Source organism: Pituophis catenifer, unplaced genomic scaffold (assembly GCF_029215685.1).
Source record: "Pituophis catenifer annectens isolate HBS135680 unplaced genomic scaffold, rPitCat1.0.hap2 SCAF_1, whole genome shotgun sequence".
Classification (NCBI taxonomy): Eukaryota; Metazoa; Chordata; class Lepidosauria; order Squamata; family Colubridae; genus Pituophis; species Pituophis catenifer.
In genome coordinates this window covers 180,012,571-180,036,407 of record NW_027256881.1, presented here as the reverse complement: position 1 = coordinate 180,036,407, position 23,837 = coordinate 180,012,571, and the positions used below count along the sequence as shown (strand labels likewise).

Here is a 23,837-nt window from a genome sequence, read left to right as displayed (position 1 = left end):
ATATATATGTATAGGAAAAATAATGATTGAATAATAGAACAATGAAGAAAAGTATTTGCCTACTTTTGAATTAAGTCCTGACTACCTAGCCTCTATTTTCTTTTGAGGTAATAAAAACAGCAGCTCCATTTAAAATTCAACACAGAAATATTGACAGACCTTTTCTCCAGTAAAGGTGGGACCAGCAGCCAGGAATGGATTAAGTCTGTTATCCGATAGGACTGAGTATGAAAACTGCAAAGCTCCGCCTCTTCCTCTTGCTTTTCGGCTTTTAGACTCAGTCTGACTTGGACAGATGTGTTTTTCTGAGCTAAATATTCCTGACTGCTTGATTACTAGCAAAACCTTTGAAACATCAGGGTGGGCTCCCAGTTCACTGGTTGAGCCTGCGGCATTGCCAGTGTGAAAGGTGATCCAGCCTGACCCTGCTGAAGGCCGCTTGACAACGAGTCTGCTGGCCAGCAGATCTTCAGGGCGGCGTTCACAGACCTAGCCCTGAACCGCGCTAACCTGCCAGGCGCAGCTTCTTTTTGCACCAGAAGATTGCCCCAGGACTCCTTCAGCGGCAAAGCCTGGAGCCCGGTAAGACTCCATTTCCTATTGAAGGGGAAGACTGACAGCTCTGCTGCCACCACCGATCCCTGCAGGGCTAGTGTCCATGGGCCTTACTCCATGGCGCTAGGCCCATAGGCTTGGATTCAATCTCCCCCTTGACACGAAGATTCAGGGGGTGGGGAGGAGAGCCCTGATTAACGCCTGAGTGGCTTCTTAAGCCTATCTAATGGCCAAACCACAGACCTAGCCTGTTCTGAGCCCCATCTGCTCATGCCAAAGGCCTTCTACCTTTTAGCTCTCCTGCAGCCTGCCACATGGTGGCAAAAGATGCCTAGCTAATTGGTGAACTTTAGCAGATTTTCAAAATGGCCGCTGCTTCAACCGGGCGTTCTACCAAATGCATGCTACAGGATCCTTCCTTGGGGGATCAGAGCAACCTTGGGGAAGCAGGGCCCTCGGAATCGAGGCCTTCTAAGCGAGGGAAGACTGCCAAGCTTCCCAATACCAAGTGTCCCAAGCAAGCCTCTAAGGCAGTGATAGCTAACCTTTTTGCTATCGCGTGCCAGGAGAGGGGTGCGGGTGGGGCATGCGTGCACATGCCCACACCCATAATTCTATGTGCCCTGCACCCGCGCATGCGTGGACGACTGCTCCCCTGCTCCTGGCACGTGATGGCCCTATAGGCCCGTTTTTTTCTCTTCCCTGGCTCCAGAGCCTTTCTAGGGGTCTGGGGAGGGCAAAAACAGCCTTCCCCACCCCCCAGAGGCCCTTCAGAGGCCAGAAACGGCCTGTTTGCCAACTTCCGGTGGGACCGGAAGGCACTTTTTTTGCTGCCCCCAGCCTCCAGACCCTCTCTAGTGGTCTGGGGAGGGCAAAAAACGGCTTTTCCCATCCCCTAGAGGCCCTCCAGAAACCAGAAACAGCCTGTTTGCCAACTTCCTGTGGGACCGGAAGGCCCGTTTTTTGCTGTCCCCAGCCTCCAGAGCCTCTCTAAGAGTCTGGGGACAGCGAAAACGGTTTTTCCCACCCCCCCGAACGTCCGGTGGGACTGGAAGTTGGCAAATGGGCCATTTTCGGCTTCCGGGAGGTGAGGAAGGCCGTTTTCATCCTCCCCAGACTCCTAGAGAGGCTCTGGAGGCTGGGGACAGCAAAAAACGGGCCTTCCCCACCACACCCGTGGTCCTCCGGAGGCAGGAAACAGCCCGTTTCCCTACATCTAGTGGGCCCATAAGGCCCAAAAATCAGCTCGCGTGCCCACTGATATGGCTACGCGTGCCACAGGTTTGCCATCACAGCTCTAAGGCCTCTGAAAGAGAGGCCAGGCAAAGACACAGGGCTATTGAGAAGGCCATTGAAACGGCCATAAAGGAGGCTGAGAAAATGAACAAAGGCCTTCCAAATACAGAACAGGCCACCTCTCAGGCATCTCCAGCATGGCAGTTGGCTCAACCTATTCCCCAGGAACAATTGCCCACAGCAACCTGGTCCCTGGATGGAAATGGCGAGGTGGCTCAAGCTCCTGCTCTGCCTAGTAACAATGACTTGCTGTTTGGCCCTATCCCAGAATCTGGCCTAATGAAACCCCATTGAGGGCAGCCTGGGGACCAAGGGGCTCTTCTGCCGAGGTGACCTTTATGCCTACTACTGCAACCTTTGGCCTGACAGGCATTACAACAGGTATTAACAGGCATGCAGCAGAGGGCTGAATCATTGGTATTTGTCTACCCCAGGTCCCAGGAATATCATCAGGGGCCTCATATGTTGGGGGATCCCATCACAGGATCTGGATTATTCCTCTGCATTTTACAGTCAGGATTCTCTGGCTGGAGATGAGTTGCACTGGGATCTGGACTTGTCTGAGGATGAAGGTCTGCTTCCTGACCAACACCCCTTTGTGGGTCTCTTCTGGCCACAGCTATTTAAATCTTTGCTCCACAAAGCTAAGACCACTATCTGACTGGGTTCCTCCCATCTGACCTCAGACCCTGCAATGTGGGGGACTGACCCCCCCCACAGACCCCCTATTTGCTGAACCTGCCATTGAAATGGAAGAAGTGCCAGCTCCCAGATTGTTTCTGGATGTGGTCCAGAAACAGTGGTCTGCACCAATCTCCGGTCCCAATCACAGTACCCTCAACAGGCGCTTCTACAATATAAGAGCCGAGGTGGCGCAGTGGTTAGAGTGCAGTACTGCAGCTATTTCAGCTGACTGCTAGTTCAGCAGATCAGCGGATCAAATCTCACCGGCTCAAGGTTGACTCAGCCTTCCATCCTTCCGAGGTGGGTAAAAGGAGGACCTAGTTTGTGGGGGCAATAAGCTGACTTTGTATAAAATATACAAAAGTATGAAGGCTATTGCTTAACGCACTGTAAGCCACCCTGAGTCTCCGGAGAAGGGCGGCATATAAATAAAATAAAAAAATATGGGCATAGAGTTAGCTAAGGCTCTTCAAATCCCCACTGTTGACCTCCCTGGTAGTGGCTCTGTCCTCTCCCTCCATCCTAACAGGGCCCCCTGAGGAAGTCCTCCGCCCTGAGGACAAAAGGTCAGAGCAGTCACTAATGAAGGCATACCAGTCCACAGCCTGGGCCATTAAGGCCTCCACAGCTGCTTCATTTTTTAACAGAGTGTCTTTGCTCTGGCTGTTACAGGACCGATTGCCGGGCACAGACACTAGGTTGCAACAGGATCTAAATAAGATTGTGGCTGCCTTAGAATTTTCGGTGGACGCTACATTAAACGCCTCTAGATTCACAGCCAAATCTATTGGCTCCACAATAGCGTCTCACTGGCTCCTCTGGCTCCACCATTGGCAAGCAGATGCCAGACATAGGTGGTGGCTGGCATTCTCCCCGTACTCCGGAGACAAATTGTTCGGTGACTCCCTGGACCCTCTTCTAGTGGAATCCAGGGATAAATGTAAAATCTTGCCGAGCATGTCCCGTCGGGCAGAGTCTCGGCCTGCCCCTTATTTTCATCCCTCTTCCTTTCAGGGGTTGGACGTCGGATTTGGAGGGCCACTTTCCCACTGGCCGTTTACCCCAGACAGGGGCGATCACAGGACAGACAGGGCAATCAAGGGCAGAGGTACCCACCCAAACGGTCCTTTCAAGGTGGGAGAGGTTGATCCTTTCAACCTCAAAATGACTGATCGTTCACCCCCTCCCATTGGGGGCCAGCTGGCACTATTTGCCAGTCAGTGGGAGGCCATCACCACGGATGCTTGGGTCAGGGAGACGATCAGGTCGCGTCTCTCCCTGGAATTCCTCTCCAACCACCCACCCATCCACCCTGAGTCTTTTCATCTGTTGCCCTCTGTCACGGGATCAGATGAAGCAGTTCCTCATAGAATCGGCCATAAAGCATCTTCTAGTCATTCAGGCCATCCAGCAGGTTCTGGAGGAGCAACACGGACAGGGGTTTTATTCCCGGGGGATGGAGGGCAATTCTCGATCCCAAGACTTTGAACCGTCACATTGTTTATTGACGATTCAAGATGCAGTCCCTCCAGACCATCTTGGAGAGCTTCAGAAAGGACGACTTCCTCATGTCAGTGGTCCTGATGGAAGCATACCTTCATGTCCCCATCCTTCTGGCCCACAGGAAGTTTCTCCGCTTCTATTACATGGGGAAACATTATCAATATTGGGCCCTGCTGTTTGGTCTTTCTTCCGCTCCCAGAGTGTTCATCAAATTGATGGCTATACTAACAAGCCATCTCCGGACGCTACTGATAGGAATCTAATTCTACTTAGACAATATTCTTATCCAAGCCAGCTTGCAGCCTCTGGCGAGGAAGTACCTGAATACCACCATTCAGGTTTTACAAGACCACGTTTTTTCCATAAAAATTAGATGGCCAAAAGCCATATAATCCCAACTACTCGACTGCTGCATCTGAGGGCAGTCATTGATACGGTGGAGACCAGGGTGTATCCTGCATCTGGCCCTGTTTCAGGAACTATTAGACTGTTTTGGCCTCCTGACAGTCAACCTATTTGCCATCCGGGACAACCACAAAATCCTGAGATTCTTTGCCAGGTTCCCTACACTGGGGCAGAGGGAGTGGATGCCCTATACTGCCCATGGCCTTTCGGGGCTGCTTTACGCCTTTCCCGCTCTTCTGCTGATTCCCAAAATCATCCAGAAGCTGCTGGAGGAGGAGGCAGAGCTGCTGCTGCTGCTGGCACCACATTGGCTCAGGCGACCCTGGTTCGCGGACCTGGTGGCCCTTTTGGTGGCTTGGCCCTGGAGGATCCCTCAGGACAGGATCTCCCTCAGCCAGGGGGCATTGGTCCACTCGGACCCTCAGTGGTTCCAACTGACCTCCTGGCACTTGACAGGAGCCTGCTGAGGAGGGACAAGTTGTCCTCCAGGGTCATCGAAACTCTTCAGGCCTCGCGTAGGGCTTCCACCAACCGCATCTACAATGCCACATGGAAGGCCTTTTGCGGCTGGTGCACAAAACAGGGTCTGGCTCCCATGAAGATTTCCACAGCTCACATCTTGGACTTCTTGCAGGACGGTCTCAATGAGGGGCTGACGCCAAGTACTCTTCAGAGACAGGTGGCAGCCCTTTCCTCCATTTTGACTTATGACTCCAGGGACTCCCTTTCCCATCACCCGGTGATTAGACAATTCCTCAGAGGTGCTACCAATCTTCATCCCCCCATAGTTCACCGATACCCCACTTGGAACCTGACTAAAGTATTAAATGCCCATACCCGGGGCCCTTTCGAACCCCTGAAGGAGGCTAGCCTCCGGTTTCTATCATATGAGATGGCATTTCTAGTGGCCATAACCTCGGCCAGGCGAATTTATGAGTTGGCAGCCCTGTCAATCAGGAACGACCTGTGCGTCTTCCATTCCGACAAAGTCATCTTACATCTGGACCTACCTTCATCCCTAAAATTAATACTACATTCCACAGGGCTCAAGAATTGATACTGCCCAATTTTTGCCCTGGACCAGTCCATGCCTAGATGTACAGAGCATCTAGGCATACCTTAGATGTACAGAGGGCTCTCCATATCTGTCTAAAGAGGACCTCCTCCCTTAGACGGACGGAATCTCTTTTCGTCTCCTTCCAACCGGCCACCCTAGGGAATAGGGTTATGTCCTCGACCTTGGGGAGATGGATTAGGGTTTGTATCATTAAGGTCTATGAGGCTCAGGCCTCACCTGTCCCTAGATGCATCACTGCCCACTCAACCAGGAGCGCAGCCACCACGGCAGCTTGGGCTACGCAGGCATCATTAGAGGAGGTCTGTCGGGCCACTACCTGGTCGTCCCCTTCACCATTTATCTGCCACTATAAACTCGACCTTTACGCCTCGGTGGAGGCAGCATTTGGCCAGCGGGTGCTGCGGGGGGTCCACACAGAGCAGGGGACACCAGACTGTTGAATAATAACAACAATATATAATATCATAATCTCTTACTCTAAATAAAGCGTATGTCCCAGCCTTCCAACCTTCCAAGGTGGGTAAAATGAGGACCCAAATTGTTGGGGGCAATATGCTGACTCTGTAAACCGCTTAGAGAGGGCTGTAAAGTTCTGTAAAGCAGTAGTATAGTATAGTTTATTGAATAGCCCGAAGGCCTTTTCAAACAAAACAGAAAAGAAAAAGGGAAAAAGATAAAACAGTTACAAAAATAGCAATCTAAAATTACAATATCAAATTTCAATAGCTAAGTTGCCAAGACTAGATAACCCAAATAGGATAGCTCCTCTCTAACTGAGCTCATCTTCCTTACAATCAATAAAATTTTCCTTGATATAACTGGCTCGTATTGCCGTCAACCTTTTAAGGTATCGAGTGATCGCTCTTACCAGGGGAGGAGAGTCAGCCCTCAACAGAAATGCTAATTTTTGGCTTATATTCCAGTGGGGAAATTTATAATTGGGGACAGATATTGTTTTCTTACTTCTTGATAGAGACTACATTCGAATATTATATGCGCCGTGTCCTCCACGAGGTTTGCCCCACATATGCATATTCTTTTGTCATACGGGATTTTCTGATAACGGCCGAATCTAACGTTGGTATCTAGAAGTTCGAATCTAAACTTAACAAATAACTGTCTCTCCACTGATGGCATTTCTAAATGTAAATACTTTTCCAGAGTGAAAGTTGTTTTAACTGCTGTCAGCAGTTTAAGGGAATGATTAGTTGAAAGGGTTGCCATGTCCATTTGCCCATGTATATCTTTAATCCGTTGTTTAACTTGGTTCATTGTGTCACACAACGGGAACCCTACGCCATATCGGTTCAATATTTCTGACAGCCGGGTTAGCCAGGAATACCTTTGAGGATTTGAAATCTGCTGTTCCTTTAGACATATTTTAGGGAGTCTGCTGGCATCCATCTGGGTCATTTTTAGCCAGTAGGCTACCGCCCTAGTGATTGTATAGGTGTACAGTGAGAAATGTCCCAATTCAGCTCTGACGGCTGCAGCTGAAGTGGAATTGTTTACCCCAAGCATCCTCCTTAACAAATTATTTTGAGTTCTCTCTAATATGGGGGCCTCTGTAAGACCCCAAATTTCAGCACCATAGAGCATGTTCGGAACAAGTTTAGCCTGAAAGACTTTACGAAGAGGTAAAATGGAGGTTGGTTGGATTCGTTTACTTAATTTGGAGACAAGGCTTGCTCCTGCTCTGACCTTTTGAGAAAGGTATTGATGGTGCGGAGTCCAACCTCCTGCACTGGAAAAAACAATTCCAAGATAAGTATATTGGGTAACTTGCTCAATTTTTGTGTCATTAATCTGCCAATTGTGCTTTTTATTCTTATTGCCAAAGACTAAAACTTTTGATTTAGCTACATTTATAGTCAAGTGGTTTGCAGTACAGTAACGTGTGAGCTTGTCAAGAAGTCTCCTCATTCCTATTTGGGTTCTAGAAAACAACACTAAGTCATCGGCATACATTAATACGTTAATAAATCTAGAGCCTATTTGGGGGCTGTGCGTCAGAAGATCATCCAGCTGCGCTGGGATATCATTTATATAAAGGTTAAAAAGAGTAGGGCCCAGCAGGCAGCCCTGCCTCACTCCTCTAGTTGTCGGTATGCTGTTTGTTGAGGCCCCATTTGCTGCATATCTGACTCTAATTGCCGTATTAGTATAGAGAATCCTGATCAACAAAATAAGTCTGGGGTCCATCCCCATAACTTGTAGTTTCCTCCACAGGTGGTTCCTATCTATAGAATCAAAAGCAGCAGTAAGGTCAATAAAGGGGGTATACAGCTTTTTCTCCTGGGTCTTGTATTTATTAATTAAGTGGGAAAGGACAAAACAATTGTCTATGGTAGACCTACCTGATCTAAAACCTGCCTGCTCATTTGCCAGAATTTCCTTATCCAAGCACCAGTCCTCTATTTTATTTAGGAGATGTTTCGTATACATTTTTGAAATTATATTAAGAAGACTGATGGGTCGGTAGTTGGATGGGGCAGCTCTGTCACCTTTCTTAAAAATTGGAAAAACTATAGCTAACCTCCACCCTTCAGGGATTATCCCTACTTTATCGATATAAGTAAACAGTGCTACCAGCACCGGTACCCAAAAGTCAATGTTGGACCTAAAGAGTTCAGGAGGCAACAAGTCCTCTCCAGGGGCCTTCCCTGCCTTTAAGGATTGAATTATATGCTTAACTTCGGTAGGGGTAACTGGTGTCCATTCCGGACATTTCCTTAATTCTTGCTGGAGGATATCCAATTGCAAGACATTTGTTGTATTGTTACCATCAAATAAAGCAAGATAGTGCTTCTCCCATTTTACTGCTGATATATCAGTGTCCATAAATGGGGAACGTTGTTTTAATATACCGGCTATCTTATGCCAAAAGATCGTAGGGAATTGGGATTTCGCTGCCATTTCTACCTCTTTCCACATCCTGGTGTTATAGCTACTTTTCTTGTTTTTCAGTAGGGATTTGTATGTTCTCCTGAGTTGAACCATATTTGAATAATCACCATCCTGTCTGGATCGGTTAACTTTCTTAACTGCGGCTCTTAGATTTGACCTCAAGTTATGGCAATCATCATCAAACCACTTTCTAGAGATCCCATCTACTTTTCTATCATTCTGGATCATTAAGTTCCTAAGAGTAGAAGTTAGCTCTGTATAAACTGGCATTGGGGTGTTGTCTCCGGGCTTAGATTGGGAGATTTCCCTTGCTAGGTGTCTGGCTTCGTCTGAGCCCAAGTAAGTGGTGACAGATTTGACATCAAGTCTGTGCCAATATAACCTTTTATAGTTATAAACCCGGGCGTTTGCTAAGGTGTCAATTTCCTCTCTTGAATGAGGCCTAACTTCTGAAGAGAGTGAAACCACAGCCGTGATGGGAAAGTGGTCACTTTCCTCTCTAAATATAGCTCTTACTTCTGAAAAATGGTGTACTAAACTAGAGGAAGTGCAGATATAATCGATAGAGGTTGAGGTTTTGTTGGACGAGAAAGTATAGGGATATATATACCCATCACTCGAGCCACTAAGTACTTGCATATCATTCATAAACAGCAGGGAAATTAACCTCTGGGCATATTTATTGGTCCTCTTGTCCATTGAGGACCAAGTGAACTCATTATAAAAGTAACCAGTTGGTACCAGGCCTCGGTTAGCATAGCTCTTCATTGAGGGACCTATCTTGCATTAGTATCTCCAGCTAATATAATTTTTGCTTGGGGAAAGCGTCCCTTTAAGGTAGCTAATACTGAATCTAATTCATCCCACAAATCCCTTCCTAGAAGGTGGAATGAAAATGGAGCGATATATACATTAATTAAGATTAAGTCCATCCCCCTGAACGTACATCTAATAGGCAGAATATATTGGAATTGAGGATCTAAAGAAATTTCTTCACCCTTCCATCCCGTATCCCTTTTGACCAATGTGGTTAAGCCCCCAATTGCCCTCCCTCTTAAATTGACCTTGCCTGCCGGTTTATGCCATGAGGCAAAACCCGGTAAGCTGATCTGTGGATCATTAGTAGTCAGCCAGGTTTCTTGAAGGAGGATGAGATGATGTGTTGAAATCAATTTTATAAAATCCATCCAGTTTGCAATGCCTTTCCAGCCTGCTATATTCCAGGACAGGAGGGAAAGGCTAGGGATATAAGATAACCTAGTTGTTGGTCATTTGTTGTCTTGTCAGTCACCCCGAGGCACTACTCCTTATGTCTCTTCCTCCACCCTTCTGGTGGAGGGGTCCGGAATTACTACCACCGCCTTCTCTGGAGTGCCAAAGGAGTCAAAAGTGGCCTCTGTTTGTTGCGGAAGTGCCTCCTCCTTTCTTAAGGAAGATGAGACAGGTGAGGGCAGTTGCACTGTTGGGGGAGGGTGAACTTCTGCCGCTACGTTCATGGTCTTTGTTTCTTTGAAAAGACTTTTGCCTTCCCTTCTATCCCGCTGGACGGACTTAACGACTTTAGGCCTCTATGCTTTCCCCGTTCTTCCGACTTGGATAGCCTTCTCGTTGAACTACAGGCTTCTGCTAGCGAAGATCTTAATAAATCAAATTCAATTAACATTGACCTTTGCTTCTTTGGAGACAAGGAGACAAATTTGCTGATTATAACATCCTCTGGTTTGTCGGTGCTTGCCTTCATATGTGGGACCTCCCTGATCTGGCCTGCCTCCATAGTTTCTCCGGATTCTGGAGGAAAGACCCTGGAGGTAGCAGAGTGGTTCCTAGGTACCAGTTTTGATGTTTGGTTAAGTCCTTGTAAAAGCGGTTTAATAGGCCCACTCGAGAAGACTCTTGTAGGAATGACTTCAAATCTGAGCAGGGATCCTTTTCTTTTCATTACAGCGTTTGGTATAGTATTTCTGTCAAAATGTAGTATTAGTCGAACACAATTGCTATGCTGGGGAAGTTTTTCATATCTGAGTAGATCTATTAATAAAGGATCAGATTTCAATAGCTGTGCAAGTGAGAGGGTTATCCTTTCCTTTGAAGTCCATCGTCCTCTATTGCATGGGATTTTCCTTATCCTTAAAGCGATTTGTTTCTTTAACAACCTTCTTCCTTGATGAGGGTTAGCATCAGTACTTGCAATGCTTTGTTGTTTGGGTTGAGGTCTTACACCCTCCCACTGTCTCTGCGCGTCAGGACGGTGTGCAATCTCACCCTCCTTAGCTGCAGAGTGAGGGCCATTTAAGAATTGGAAGATCCTCTCGATGCCTCTTTTGATCGATGTCAGTAAGTCATATATTGAATCTACTGTGTGCGCAGTTAACATACTCTGAGTACAGACCATCTCTCTGAGGTCTGAATATGTCAGAACTTCTTTTAAGCAGCTAGAAGTAGGAGAGGGGATAGAGCTTGAAAAATCACCCATTCTAGCAGGCGAGTTTGAATCTGAAATCCAGGAAGAAAACTCCCCTTCTGTATCTCCCTCTCCCAATGATACAGTCGACAGAGACAAAGTTCGAAGTTCAGATTGGGGTTCTGGATTACACCTCTCCATAAAGTCATCCAATTTAAGCTGTTTAAGAGGCTTGGAGTAATTAAGTTCTGTCATATATTTTGGGGAGAGAGAGCAAGCAGTATATAAGCCTAAGTGCTTTTGCTATAATGGCAATTCCACAAATACGTGTATCCTGTTTCCCCCCAAATAAGACATCCCCTGATAATAAGCCCAATCGGGCTTTTGAGCACATGGCAATAAGGCCAAGCGCTTATTTCAGGGTTCAAAAAAATATAAGACGGGGTCTTATTTTCAGGGAAACACAGTAGTATTGTAAAATATTTCTATAATCCAATATCTATAATAAAGCATCTTCTACTTTTAAGTTTAAGCAAATAGATAAAATAAAATATAGTCTATTAAACTCCAACAATACACAATATTTTTGCATTCATAGCAGATGTAAACATTAAAACCCCAAATCAGAACTTAACTTTTTTCTTTATCAAACAAAAAAATCCCAAAGTGGATTTGCCAAATGGAAAGAAAAATAGTATTTTTTTTATCTTTAATCAAAGTTTTTCCATTTTAGCCAGATCAATTAATTTCACAATACATTCTTCCATTGTGGGAATTCATATATCCTTCCATCTCTGTGCATACCAAAGCCTTGTGGCAGATATCATTTATAAAAGCCAAGTCCCCTATCTTTTTTCAGTCTAGTTTTCCATCAAACCTAAAAGAAAAGCTTCTGGTTTCTGTACATGAACTTTAAGAATCTTCAGGATCAAGCACGTAAACCGCATTTAATGAAGAACCAAGCCATTCTACTAGCTGTACAGTTTTATTTCAACAGTAATAACAGGTATCTACAGATGAACTGATTATATCCCATTTTCTGTCATGCTGAGCTGAGAATTATTGTTTTCAGTCTACAACCTTGTGGCTAGGTAAAAAACAGTATGATTCCTACAGTTGGATTGTGCTGCTGAAGTTACTCTTAGCATAGCTGATATCCCATATAAGGAAGCATACTTTTTCTTTTTTGTCTTAAAGTAACCCTGAGAAAGGGATTGAAAAATTAACCTAATTGGGCAATAATCTGAGATGATCTGAACATTATGTTTTCCAGGCGATTCTTCTATTAGTCTGTAAATTTAAAATTGAATGGAGCCACAGGGACAGAAAAAATATAAATAAAAGTCATTCCTGCTTTTAACGTATTGAAATGATATCATGAATGAGCTGTGTTCCATCCATGCTTTGAACTTGGAGATGAACTTGGAGGAAGGTAGAGTAGAAGAGTAGCGTTTTGAAAACACAATGCAAACTTAAAAACACAAAATCTTGAGTATCTAAATTTGAGAATAGCTATATATATTATCCTTGTTTTTGTGCTATAGAAACCAGGGAGTTATTTTTTATATTGAGAAGATCTGCTGGATTTAATACTGATTTATTGAAATAATGTCCTGCTCTGATACTAAGGAAATAGTAGACAAAAGTATTTTTCCTAGCTCAAAAAGACATAGCGATTATTTACTGACATAAAGGTTCAGCTCTAGGGGCAACATCCATACAGGTAAGGTTTGTTTAGCGACCATATATGGGACTGATAATTTGGTTGTTAAGTGAAGTGATCATTAGGTGAAACTTTGACTGTGCCCCTGAGTTCAGTTTAACTTTGCTTTGAAGACCTGCAAAGGTTGTAAATGAGAGGACTGGTCCCAAAGTTACTTTTCATCACCATCATAATTGCAAATGGTTGATAAACAAGACAGTCACTCCACAAGGATTACCTTCAAGGCATCTATAACTTAAAGCAAAATTGAAATGGGGAGGTTTGTATCTTCCCAAAATTTTCAATAATTGCTGCTGAGTTCATGTTTTGATGTGGGATTTAGAGGATTAATTAGAGTTGTGCAGAATAGAATGCCTGGAAACGTCTAGGAATCTTACTTGTTCTCATTAAATGAATAAATTATAATTTTTGGATTCTGAACTGACAATTGTTAAAATTTCATTTTATGCTTTGCAAATAGTTAAGGTCTCAGAGACAACAATTTTGCCCACTAACAGATTGTTTGCAGTGAGCAGCTCAGGTAAGTGGAAGCTCAGCTAATCTAGAACAGTCCATGAACTTCCTTCTAGGTGAAAGATAAACCATTTAGTTTCTCCAGTTCTGATAAATGTTATGTAGCTACTTTGTGGCTCACGTTCTACAGTCTAACATGCCTTTGAAAGAGTAGGTTGCTAATACACTGAATCAGTCTTTTATTTAAAGAGAATAGAATTTAGAATTTAAACAGTTTATTTTATTTATTTATTTATTTATTAGATTTTTATACCGCCCCCTCTCCCGAAGGACTCGGGGCGGTGCACAGCCAAAGTTAAAAACATACAATATAAACAATTAAAATACGTTTAAAACAGAATTAAATCTAAAATGGCTCCCCAATTTAAAATGCCTTACCCATACCCCTATAAAAAGACGAATTTAAAATTTAAAAATTTAAAATTTCCACATTTAAAAAGGGGGGAGATTTAGGCCAGGCCAGCTTGATAAAATAGAAAAGTCTTAAGCGCGCGGCGGAAGGTGCGCAGATCCGGGATCCTACGTATCTCCGGGGGGAGCTCGTTCCAAATCGTAGGTGCCCCCACAGAGAAGGCTCTCCCCCTAGGGGCCGACAGCCGACATTGTTTGGCCGACGGCACCCGGAGGAGCCCCTCTCTATGGGAGCGTACTGGCCGGTGGGAGGCTATTGGTGGTAGCAGGCGGTCCCGTAAATAACCAGGTCCTAAGCCATGGAGCGCTTTAAAGGTGATAACCAGAACCTTGAAGCGCACTCGGAAGACCACCGGGAGCCAGTGCAGCTCGCGCAGGAGAGGTGTCACATGGGAACTCCAAGTCGCTCCCATCACCACCCGCGCGGCCGCACTCTGCGCCAGTTGGAGCCTCCGAGTGCACCTCAAGGGGAGCCCCATGTAGAGAGCGTTGCAGTAATCCAGACGAGAAGTAACGAGGGCATGAGTGACTGTGTGTAGGGAGTCCCGATCTAGATAGGGACGCAACTGGCGGATCAGGCGAACCTGATGAAAAATCCTCCCGGACACGGCCGTCACATGCTCTTCTAATGACAGCCGTGAATCCAGGAGGACACCCAAGTTGCGAGCCCTATCCGTGGGGGCCAATGATTCGCCCCCAATAGTCAGCGATGGCATTAGCTGACTATATCGGGACGTCGGAAACCACAGCCACTCGGTCTTGGATGGGTTGAGCCTGAGCCTGTTCCTCCCCATCCAGATCCGTACGGCCTCCAGGCACTGGGACATCACTTCAAGGGCATCGTTGGGGTGATCCGGGGTGGAGATGTACAGCTGGGTGTCGTCAGCGTACTGATGGTACTCCACCCCAAAACCACGGATGATCTCGCCCAGCGGCTTTACATAAATGTTGAACAAAAGGGGCGAGAGGACCGATCCCTGCGGCACCCCACATATGAGGGGCCTCGGGGTCGACCTCTGCCCCCCTGTCAACACAGACTGCGACCGGTCGGAGAGAAAGGAGGAGAACCACCTTAGTACGGTGCCTCCCACCCCCAACTCTTCCAACCGGTGCAGCATGATACCATGGTCGATGGTATCAAAAGCCGCTGAGAGATCTAACAGGACCAGGACAGAGGAGCAGCCCCTGTCCCGAGCCCTCCAGAGATCATCAACCAACGTGACCAATGCCGTTTCCGTGCTGTATCCAGGCCTGAAACAGTGATTACAAAAAACTAATAAACAGTATTATTCAATCTATGTCGTGGTGCATTGTATTTAACAGTGTGTATGATTGTGCTTAAATATACATATCCATTATTTAGATTGAACAGTTCTTGTTTAAAAGATTTGTGTGTTTTCTGTATTCTGATAAGAATGGATCAGAAATTATCATGCAGATCAGAAACCTAGTGGATTAATTTAATAAACAGATCCTATCTCTGCTTGAGACTACCTGTACAATTTATAACCATAGTTGGAACCAGAATCTCAGTCATTGAGCAAAATGGTTGCTAAGTGAGATGCTGATGTGACTCCTTCACTTAACAACTGCAATCCTGGCACCCAAGCAGAAGGAGCAAAAGAGCTGCCTGTTGAATTCAGCTCTTCATATGTGAAAGGGGACTGTAGGAACAGAGCTGGGATCTTCAAGGGCAGGGGGTGTCTAACCTCCATTTCTGCAGCCTGACTGAGGAGTTGCCCATACTCTGTCAGGCTGCCCTTTCACTTTTGAAGGGTTGCCTTTGGGAAGAGGGAAATTTCAGTTCCACACAGAGCAGAAATAGCTCTGCCTTTCAGGAAGGAATCTCAGCTCTGTGGCAGAAACTATTTAGGGAGTTAGGAGAGAAGATTGCAAATGGTGATCACATGATCATAGAGTGTTGTCTGATGCTTGTATGTTACCAACTTAACAAATGTAATGATTCACTTAACAACTGGTGCAACAAAAGTCATAAAATAGCAAAATTCACTTAACTGTCTCATTTAGCAAAATAAATTTTGGGTTCAATTGTGGTCGTAAGTCAAGGACTAACTGTATTTGCAGTTTGCAACACTCTCCAAATCTTGAGAAGGACTCAAGTAATGATAAAAACTGTTTAAAACAGACACTTTTATCATTACTTGAAGAATATTAGAAAAAATTCTTAGAAGAATATTTTGTTTATTTTTAATTAACTATTACTACTATCCTTTTAATCTAATATATTTAATTTAATTTATTATTAAATAAATATTTTATGTCCTGCCTTTCTGTCTTTAGGACTTACAGTATTGTCTCTGCCAAGGCCATCGAAAGGGACCAGTGAGAATCCTATATGGGAAGATGTTTGAGAATTAGGGATTCAGCAGAAAAAGTTTTCTTTTTGGCATTTGATACACAGATAGTCCTCGACATACGATCACAATTGAGCCCAAAATGTCTGTAGCTAACTGAGACAATTGTTAAATGACTTGTGTCCTATTTTATGACCTTTGTTGCCCCAGTTGTTAAGTGAATCACTGTAGTTATTAAGTTCATAATATGGTTGTTAAGTGAATCTGGCTTTATTGACTTAGTTTATCAGAAAGATGATCATATGACTCTGGGACACTGCAACATCATAAATATGACTCAATTTGCCAAGCATCTGAATTTTGATCATATGACCATGGAGATGCTTCAATGGACATAAGTGTAAAAAATTGTCATAAGTCACTTTTTTCAGTGCTGTTATATACTTCAAACTGTCACTAAATGAAGTAAGTTGAGGACTACCTGTATTAATTTATATAATTTTAAATGTTTATCAACATATATTACATATAGAAAATAATTGGCCATTTTTGTTCTAAACATTTGTTTAATTCTTTGAAGTTAAACAATTTCACTTCTGTGTAAATTTGTGCATAGATGATTAATACACTGCTCAAAAAAATAAAGGGAACACAAGCAGAAGACATCCGAGATCTGAATGAATGAAATAGCCTTATTAAATACTTTGTTCATTACATACAATAGTTTTGTGTTCCCTTTAGTTGTTTGAGCAGTGTATAAACTACTGTATGTAAAGAACAAAGTATTTAATAAGGCTATTTCATTCATTCATTCATTCATTCAGATCTCTGATGTCTTCTGCTTGTGTTCCCTTTATTTTTTTGAGCAGTATATTAGTGCAGCTGATTGGATTTCTTTGCTTATTTTGTTTCTTATGAAAAAAAAGAAAGCAAAATATTGTAGCATTTTAATTGTATCTATATAACTTGATGTCTTAAACATTAGACAGGACATTAGCTCCTGAGGGATTGCTATTTATTGGAGGAAATTTTTGTTTTTTTCAGTTTATTTCTAGCCAAATTATTGGTTGTGCAAACTGATCGTGTTGAAATAGAATCTTTAGAGGTCAGGTAGCTTTATCAAACTTGAAATTTACTTCATATATCTTATGGGAGTTTACTCAAAAGTTGCTTAAACACCGTGTTGGCTTTTTTATATGGAAGTGCAAAGCAAAAAAATATTTTATTAAGCACCTCTCAATCTTTTGTGTGAGGTTGAATTGCTGAGCTGATTTTGATCCTGTGGACCAGAGATATGTTGCCTACCTTGAAGTAGCAAATCATAATGAATCTATCTGAACACATATTAGAGCAAGAAAAAGAAATGGATATCAAAGTAATTTATACATTAATGTTTCTTTCTCAAAAAAGTGGGGCAAAGATCCGCTTTATAAATGATAGGTATGAAACTGATATACTTTGCTTCTTCGATAAAAAATATTGTTAAGATAGAAAAATGAAATGCAGCTGTTAACCATGTTGTTTGACAAGATTCTATCTTACAATATTGCTCACGACTACAAGTAGCATAATATAAAATTCTGAAGATAGTAATGACTATGGTTTGATTTAAAGCTAAAGATAACAGAACAGAAACAGAGTTGGAGAGATCTTCTAGTCCAGTGATGGCTAACCCTTTTGCCGTCGCGTGCCAAAAGCGGGGGGAGCGCGGGGAGGTCACCCACCTGCATGCCCACACCCATAATTCAATGCACCCCACGCATGTGTGCACACCTCCCCCCCGCTTTTAACACATGATGGCACGGTGGGCCTGGTAGGCCCTTTTCTCCCTCCCCAGGCTCTAGAGGCTTTCTAGGAGCCTGGGGAGGGCAAAAACGGCCTTCCTCACCCACCCCGGAGGCCCTCCGGAGGCGGGAAACAGCTCATTTCCCAATTTCCGGTGGGACTGGAAGGCCCAAAAATCTGCTGGCCAGCGCACGCATGCACATTGGAGCTGAGCTATGGCAATGCTCGCGTGCCCATATGGCTCCGTGTGCCACATGTGGCACCCGTGTCATAGGTTCGCCATTACGGTTCTAGTCCAACCCCCTACTCTGGGAAGAAACCCTATACCAGGGTTGTCAAACTCAATTTCATTGAAGGCCACATCAGGGTTGTGTTTGACCTCAGGGAGCCAGGGTGGGCGTGGCCAGCTTGACATCACTTGTGTCAGGACGCCTGTGGTGGCCCGAGCGCTCTGCCACCAAAAATGGGCTCCTGAGCTCCATTTTTGGCTGTGACGGCCTCTTGCAACCTTCTGCCAGCAAAAATGGAGCTCGGGAGGGCCGCCCGTAGCCCTTCTGAGCTCCGTTTTCACTGGCAGATGCAACACGAGTTGGTCCTTTGCTGTTTCCAGGGCAGCCCCATGGGCCAGATCTAAGCACCCTGTGGGCTGGATTTGGCCCCTGGGCCTTGAGTTTGACACCCCTGCCCTATACCGTTTCAGACAAATGGTTGTCCAATCTCTTCTTAAAAACTTCCAGTGTTAGAGCATTTACAACTTCTGGAGGCAAGTTGTCCACTGATTAATTGTTCTAACAGTCAGGAAATTTCTCCTTAGTTCTAAATTGCTTCTCTCTTTGATTAGTTCCCATCCATTGTTTCTTGTCTTGCCCTCAGGTGCTTTGGAGAGTAGCTTGACTCCCTCTTCTTTGTGGCCAACCCCTGAGATATCATAACACCCCTAGTCCTTCTTTTCATTAAACTAGAAGACATACCCAATTCTAGCAACTGTTTTTTATATGTTCTTTCTATTTCATTTGAGGGTGGAGACAGTAAAGAAAGTCAGTGATATTTTAAGACAATATTGGCTTGTAATGTTCATAATCATCTACTTAACTAATTCTATTATACCCAAAAAGCAATAAAAGGTCAAGAAAGAAAGCCTTCTCTGAAATTCAGACATTGTCCTGAATAAGAAGTTGAGCACAAATCAAGAATGTGCTATTTTAGATTGCATTCTTTTCAAGAGTCAGGAAATAAGGGTGGTGCTGTTTTGACTCTAATAAGAATCTAAGTCTCTACCCAGTTTTAATGGTTCAAGGCTTGATCCGCTAGAAAAAGTGTATAAAGAATTGTATATATCAGAAAAGCATGAAGCTGAGAGAACTCTATTTTTTAGTAAAATGTACTGAATATAACCAAAATGACTGATAGAAAAAGTATAGCATTTGCTTACATAACCTTATGAAAACCATGCAAAATATAAAACAAAACAACCAATTTCTTCAGCATTAGTATGCCAATAGAATAAGCAGACGTGTTGGATTTGCTAAAGGTAGACCAGTATTTGCCCAAGTACTTCTGATCATTTCTTTGTGATCATTTGTTTGAGAAAAATTGCAAGGAAGAAATATACAAGGCCAAAGTTATAAAACTTTCATTATAATTCAAAGTGATTATGAAAGTCTGGGATCAGTTCACATGGTCATTTTCTCAATGTGACATATCTTAACAGATCAGGAATTAATTGTGCAGGAGTTAATATTTGATGAGGTTTATTTATAGATGCAATCTCTCAGAAGAACATTCCACATGATGATGAAGTAAATCCAGTTGCTATTATAGGAAGAACTTCCAAGAGATCATTAAGATTACAATATTAAGGTTACACATTTGTTCTGTTCTCTCTGTTTTGAAAATTCTGAAACAGTGAATTGACCTTTGTAAATATCAGCTTACAGTTTATATTCTGTGTGTATATATAATGGATTTCCATACTATTAATTACAATCCAACATATATCATGACTTATAGCATGTTTATCTGAATATTAATAGCAATATTGTGGTTTTAATTTTGTAAGTTCAAAGGTAGTATATAACTATTAAGGATTTGTAGGGATAAGAATTTGTAGGGGATACAAACACTTACCAAGAATATATAAATCCTCACTTTTCCTTTGAGTCACATCAGTTATATTTATGTTTAGATTCAAGAAATGAATAGTTCTTTGTCACATGAGATTGAAATATCCTGTCTTTGTTTTTTTGTTTTTTTGTGGGTTTTTTTGTTATCTCTTGCCAAGAACCAGAAAATACAGGGGAGCTAAGTGTTCCAGGAAAAAAATGCATGCTTCTGAGAATAAAACTGTATATGCAACTCACAAATGTTAATCAGATGAACATATGCTAGCTCCTTTGTCTTCAGAGATGTCTGAAAAAATCTCATATAGTATTGTCTATCCTGCATATGCTGCAAATAAATTAATAAAGTGCATGATGTTCATGCAGTTTGGATTGAGATTTATATCATGGTGCTCATGAGAGAGTACACGTTTTTCCCCCTCATAGGCATGAAACAACTTTATGAATACTTTTAATTCCCTCCTCACTTTTTTTTTAAAAAGTTGTAAATAATTGCAATTCAGTTTATTCAATTTATATCCAAACTATGTTTTAAGAAAATTGTATGAAAAGTAATAAGTTATTTATAAAAATAACAAAGATGGGATAAAAAAAAATCTTTTAAAAACTATACATTGTGGTTTAGTGAGTTCTACCAAAGTAGACGTACTTTTGCCCTTTAAAAACACAAATAAAATTTATTACCACAGTGTAGAATTAGGTAAATCTTATTAGAATAAGATGGTAATCATTTTCTCTTAGACAGGATGATTGTGCTTTGAGAAACGATTGTTAAAACTTTCAGTTGATCTCTTATTTCTCAAGGCTTTTTTCTTTGTAATGAAACTATTCCAATAATCTATAGTAATCTCCTCTGAGTCCCCACAGCCCTTGGGCCTGCTTCCCCCACCTCCACCTCATGGGTCCCTGCAAGCCTTTCTCTCTGTCCCATCCCTGCAGTTGATTAAAAAAGGCTCTTGATGCTTTCTGAGCTTAATGGTTTTCTTACAAATGTTTCATTACCCAAATAAATAAATAAATTAGGTAAGATTTCAGTGCTAGTAGGGATTTGGAGTTAGGTCTTGTTTACAGTTTACAGCCCAACCAAAGAACCAGTAAGACCACTCCCACTAACTGACAAATATAAATTGAGAGCAAACATCACTCCCCTCTAGCACTGATGATGTTACTTAGTTTGGATAGTGAAATGTCTGCAAGAAAACAACGAAGCTCAGAGAGCACCAAGGACCCCTCATTTCAACCGTGACCTACAAATATTTTCTAACGGTTGTAAGGGTGAGCAACCTGTAACTTTGGCACTGGGTCATAAGTATCTTTGGGAGAGGGCTCTGCCACAACTTCAGATGGTCACTAAGCTATCGATTATTAAGAGAGGACTACTTGTGTACTAGGCTCATTAACACAAACATATATTTATGAGCCAGGATTGTAAATTTGGGTTGCACTCCTTTTCTGACACTGAAGTATAATCTTGCTACCTTCTCTCTGTTCTTCATATCATAACATCCATAATTCTTAAAATTTATAATTTAATATTCTTTAACCCATTGTTTTGTTAATACAGCACATTCCAACTCAGTTGTATCTGGACCATTTAATATACTGCCACTTTGCATTATAAACAATCCAGATTCCTCTTGCAGTCATTCAAATGCTTTAAAAATGCAATTGGCAGTGAACTGATCTAAACCTTCAATAACACTAATTGACTATGTTGGAAGTAATATCCATCTGGTTCAGTTCCAAGCTGGGAGAAAGACACTGGAAACATGGAGGCTGATTGGAAAGATGGTTCAATGATGAAGCAGAACCACACGTTTATGATTCTGGTGCAGCTGAACAAAAGGGAGTTGAGAGTGGGAGTGGGATTTATACCTTCTCTGGGCTTTGTATTTGAGCTTCCTGTTCAAGAACATGTCCTTTAATATTCTATTCGCTGTTGTCAGATTCCTGTGGGGTCATGGAGGGGTTATGTAGGGGTCATAGTTGGCTATATAGGCAAAAGAGGAAGTGCAAAAGTTCTGGTCATGGTGGGACCAGAACAATCTGGAACTGAACACACTCAAACCAGTAGAAATGGTGGTAGACTTTAGGAGAAACCCTTCCATACTACCATCTCTTACAATACTAGACAACACAGTATCAACAGTAGAGACCTTCAAATTTGTAGATTCTACCATATCTCAAGACCTAAAATGGACACCTAACATCAAAAACTTCATCAAAAAAGCACAATAAAGAATGTTATTTCTGCGCCAACTCAGAAAGCTCAAACTGCCCAAGGAGCTGCTGATCCAGTTCTACAGAGGAATTATTGAGTCTGTTATTTGCATCTCTATAACTGTCTTGTTTGGTTCTGCAACCCATTAAGACAGACACAGACTTCAGAGGATAATTAGAACTGCAGGAAAAACTATTACTACCAACCTGCCTTCCATTGAGGACCTGTATACTGCACGAGTCAAAAAGAGGGCTGTGAAAATATTTACAGACCTCTCGCATCCTGGACATAAACTATTTCAACTCCTACTCTCAAAACGACGCTATAGAGCACTGCACACCAGAACAACTAGACACAAGAAGTTTTTCCCCAAATGCCATCACTCTGCTAAACAAATAATTCCCTCAACACTGTCAAACTAGTTATTAAGTCTGCATTGCTATTAATCTTCTCATCATTCCTATCACCCACTTATGACTGTATGACTTTAACCTTGTTGCTGGTATCCTTACGATTTATATTGACTGTTTCCTAATATGATTTGATTGCTTATTTGTTCCCTATGACTATCATTAAGTGTTGTACCTTATGATTCTTGACGAATGTATCTTTTCTTTTATGTACACTGAGAGCGTATGCACCAAGACAAATTCCAAGTGTGATTGTGTGTCCAATCACACTTGGCCAATAAAGAATTCTATTCTATTCTATTCTATTCTATTCTATTCTATTCTATTCTATTCTATTCTATTCTATTCTATTCTATTCTATTCTATTCTATTCTATTCTAAAAATCCTAGGTGCTTGTCGGAGATAATTTGGTTGAAGTTTGGACTGCTGTGGGGTGATGCAGTGAAGGGGCTTGTGCTCTGAAAGGGTTTTGGGCAATTCCTATTGTGGCTTAATGGCTTTGTCCTGGATTGGATCTTGAGTGAGGGGCTAATCTTACCATTCTGCCTTTGTTCAGACTTTGCTGCAGGGAGTTTCAAAATATCCTGTCTTGAATAGATTACCAAATCTGCATTTCTAAAAAGTGCCTCCTCAGTTTCTGCTTGGGGGCAGAGAGATTGGGGCTGCTTCCTGCTTCTAAAAAAACAAGTTTTGCCATTTCTCATCTAGGAAATATAATATTCTGCTTTTTTAAAATATTCCTCAAAATATTTCATTCTTCCAGGAAGGAGCTTCCCACAACTAATACAACTTGAAAAACAAATTGTCTGCAGTTTTCAAACTGGGATTACTCCAGAATGTGTCGAATCAATAAGTATCTAAATTATATATATTGTCTTAACATCTTCCAAATGCTGATTGTAATTTTAATGCAGAGAATATAATAGAACTTAAAAGTGGAGCTGTATGATCTAGATTTCCTTTATTGTTTAACAAATGAATCACTATAATAGTAAAGAAAAATTGAAGTCTTGTTATTTTAGTAGCTTGGTATCTATGCATCTGTCTATATGTCTATTTTAAATGGATTTTATATTCATAGTAAATAAAAGATTAATTATTTAAGTTTGTTATTTTAAATGTTGAGTTCATTGTAAGATTATTTTTCATTTTTGGGGGTGTTCTGTTTTGTTTGGGGTAGTTTAATATAGTATTTTATCTTTTTTCATCACCAAATTTCCCCTTCTGTGTTCATGTACTGTGCCACTGGCAAGTACTTTATACAAGAAAAGTTGTTGTTTGTTTATCACTTTTTCAGTAAATCAATCAAAAGCTTAAGGGATTTCATCACTTAGCTGAGTAGTGATCCAAAATTGTAATTCAACACATCATTTGAAACTGGAAATTAAGCCCGTAAGCTCGATCCTTTTTATCATATTCACAAATTAATATGCTTCAAAACATTGCTATTCAGGGAACAATAGAATGTTTATAAATAAAAAGGAATTGTACATAGTGTAATCATGTACA

At 42.3% G+C, this 23,837-nt stretch overlaps 1 protein-coding gene across 1 annotated transcript in view; it reads left to right on the top strand.

Moving 5' to 3' along the window:
- The window catches only part of BMPR2 (bone morphogenetic protein receptor type 2), a 104,630-nt gene that overhangs the window by 24,370 nt on the left and 56,423 nt on the right, over window positions 1–23,837 (top strand). The window lies entirely within an intron of this gene.